Here is a 3,505-nt window from a genome sequence, read left to right as displayed (position 1 = left end):
ATGTGTGTATCATAGTGTTTTTAGCTGAAGCTAATTCACGTCACTTGTCCCTAGTAGGGCTTTTTGATTAAAAAATACAGCTTAACAAAACAAAAAACAAAAATGAAGTACAATGGAAGAAAATAAAAAAGGATAAAATATATACAGATTGGGCAACGTGTAAAGACTAAATATGAGAGCAGTGTTTTTTTTGAAGGAGGCTAATGTCGGGATACATTTCAAGTGATCTGGTAGAGAGTTCCATAATTTTGCCCCTTTTACCGAAAAAGAAGCCTGGGCAAATGATGTTCTTCGAAAAGGGATACTACAATTGCCTTTTGTAGGACAACTTAATTGTAAGAACAGATTTCAGACAGAAAGGTTGCAACAACAAATTAGTATAGTATTCCATAGACGATATGTGTGCGATATTATGATATTAGATCGTGGACGATTATAATGTCTCAACAATCTGCCTTTTCGGAGAGATTGTTAGTATCGTGCTACAATGCACATCTGTCAGTTTAGTTCTGTGGCTCAAACACGCAGTTGACAGCTGCTCTGTCAACATCACAAGTAAGCTGTCCTCCGCTGTCTACAACAGAAACATTGTAACTGTTGGGCCTCATGACATTAGCATTTAAGTTTCCCATGTCCCCCGGCTGCTCTGCTCAACACTCTGTGATTTACAGAGGTTGCTGATGAACTGAAAGTGTTACTTCTTGCAGCCTCTATACATTAGTCACTGCAACTTAAACTGTACATTTAACATTACAGATAAACTGAGGCTAATTGTTGATCATTTCCTCTCTGATCTGCTCGTCTGCCATTCACGGTCTTCTGCAGAGTTTTGCGTGCTGCCGTTCGGCCGACAAATGCATGTCATGGTTCCTTGCGGGTCTATTTCAAGTACTATTTAAAAATAATATAATATTCTTTGTCTGGTTTATCAATGGTGATAAATAATACAAATGTTCCGCGAGGTGCGGACAACTCGGCACAACAGCAGTGAGGCTGGGGCTCCATCTCTCTGCCACTAGGCTACATCATAGACTGCAGGGCTAAACACATACATGCTACGCCTACACAAGCGCACTGACCCGCCCTCTTTAAGGGTCATTTTGGATTTATTCACACACTCAGGATTGTATTGTCTTTTAACTTGTCAGAACCAGACCAATACTGGAGATTATGAGGGCTGATACTGATCAAGGTTATTATTGTTAACGAAGACAAACGAAATAATGAAAATTAGATGTGAAAAAACAATGTCGTTAACTGAAATAAAACGATAACTAACTAAAACTGTAGTGAAGGTTTGCAAAACTAAAATGAAAGAGTAAATGTCCTTAATTTTCATTTATTTATTTATTTATTTATTTCATAGGACCTAAATAAGCCTACATTTTGGGTGGATATGAAGCCGAGGGAAGGGGCGTTGCAGGGCAGTTGGTCTGGCCAGACGAAGTTCAGTGGCGCGCGTGGTGATTAGCCGATAGGCACCTGTTGGTGAGTCATGGGTGTCTTATGCTTTTGTCCTCCACACGAAGAGCTGGCGTGCTGCGTTTCATGTAGCTGTCCTGCCACAATTGCTTTGTCCATCAGGACAACCCGGGTCAGGGCGGTGTCTGGCTGCAGCATAGCAGGTGGCGATCGCTGTCACGAGGAGAGCCCTGTGTAACGTTAGGGGTAGGCTAACTGGGAGACTCAGGTAGGGATCGGCTTAGTTGGTGGGGTTTGAACAAGTTTTCTATTATCTTTTATACATACATATGTACAAAATAATATGAATGCAACAACTGTATAGAGTTGTGTTTTGTTTAGTTTGGGTTGCAGATATTGAGTCACTGTCTTGGTGCTTTTCTTTTCCTTGTTTCGTTTTGTACTGTTCTGATGGTCTGGCTTAGTGCTCATCCTGCGTGTGGGATAAACTTGCCCCTTATCCATTGATTGTGAGCTCCCCTTGCACTGGGTTAACATGTCTGCTGGTCATTACATTTAGTGCATATAAGTTAGTGTGTGTTTTGTGGGGTCATTGATATCTCATTGATATCTATTTTTGATTAATAAAGGTTTAGATTTTAACATAACTTCTTACTTGCCTTCAGGGTGCTAGGGACCTGTTATTTGTGGCTCCAAGGTGACACTATCTTCAAATGTCTTAGCTGTCCATCAATTGTATTTCACCTCCATTTATTGTATTTCACATATTTAACCAAGAATGATAGAGTTAGAGACTGATGTAATTAATGTCTTGGGACCACTGGGTAGTAGGATTAGGATAGTTTGCTCTTTGGGTTTTCTGTATGTAGGATAGAAATTATACTGTAGATTGCATCTGCTTCATTTATTAAAGTGTTTATTTAGACAATGTGTTAGTACTTCAAATATATATATTTCCTTATTGTTTGGGCCCCTACGCACAAGCTTCACACAGCTTAAAAAATCACACATATCTGCATTATTTCTAATGATTGTACTTGTATTTTAATGTTTTGTGAAAAAACTAAACTGGACTGAATTAAACTGAACTGAACTTGGCATCCTGCAGCAATGAAGACTAAAACTAACACTAACACTAATAAAAACTAAACAAAAAGTCATAACGAATAATGCGCTCCATTATTGGAAGTCAGAGCTTAGGACTCGACAAGGAAACCCAAGTTGGATGCGTTTCATTTGCCACACAACACACAAGTCAAGGCAATATCAAACAGCGTTTGTAGCATCAGAAAACACTGTTGTTGTTAACATCAACCTAGCAAATTTTAGTAGCACCAGTTGATATACAACACATTACATGGTATTTCACGTGGTATGCAAGGCCAATCAGTGATTGTTTCTTTCTCACCTGTAGCCAATTCCACAATCAACCTTTACAGATAAAAACCCCGGCTCTTCACTTTAGTCCTTGCCAGATAGTCTTTTTAAACTCAGTGGTACATGTGTAATAGCTTCAGGTCTAAGATAAGTCTTGTGTAATTTTTTGATTGCTGCGCCTTTCTAACGTCCTGTATTTTTCTTGTGTCTCAGATTTTTGGTCCTCGAGTCTGGAGAGCTCTGCCTGACCTGCCTCATTTTGTTTTGTCCTGTTTCCCTCTGCCTGCCCTGCTTTCGTTGCCTGCCCCCTTGCATGTTCACAATTGTTATAAAAATAAAACCATTGTGATTCAATGGCTTTCGCTTCTGCATCTCTATCCAATAGTTGTTGAGACATTCTACTGGAGGAAAATTCAGGGGATCACCGAAATCAGTAGGATTCATCCTCTCAGAATCATGAATGTCAATACAAGATCTCATGACAAACCACCCAATAGTTAAGATATTACAGTCTAAACCAAAGTGGGAGATTTATCGTTAGCATGGCTAAACATTTTAAACATTGATGTTTCCCAGAGTAAGTACTGAAAAAAGTATAATTTTGGTTGGCCTATTGGTTCTTTCAATTCAAATTATTATCATTAGCGCCTGTATTGAAGAATTTTAAATATAAATTGCTCAGCCCTAAATATATATGGGATGAAAA

General features: G+C 39.0%; 1 long non-coding RNA gene across 1 annotated transcript; it reads left to right on the top strand.

Annotated features, from left to right (window-relative positions):
• Positions 1-1,494: 1,494 nt before the first annotated feature.
• LOC119905994 lies at positions 1,495-3,157 on the top strand. The gene is made up of 2 exons (XR_005444914.1): positions 1,495-1,690; positions 3,013-3,157. It is a non-coding gene; the product is annotated as an uncharacterized LOC119905994 (long non-coding RNA).
• The last annotated feature ends 348 nt before the right edge of the window (positions 3,158-3,505 follow it).

Source organism: Micropterus salmoides, unplaced genomic scaffold, assembly GCF_014851395.1.
Source record: "Micropterus salmoides isolate LMB-PRFRI ecotype aquatic unplaced genomic scaffold, ASM1485139v1 Ms_hic_scaffold_16, whole genome shotgun sequence".
Taxonomy (NCBI): Eukaryota; Metazoa; Chordata; class Actinopteri; order Centrarchiformes; family Centrarchidae; genus Micropterus; species Micropterus salmoides.
The sequence above is the reverse complement of the archived record's forward strand: the minus strand, read 5'-3'. Positions and strand labels throughout refer to the sequence as shown.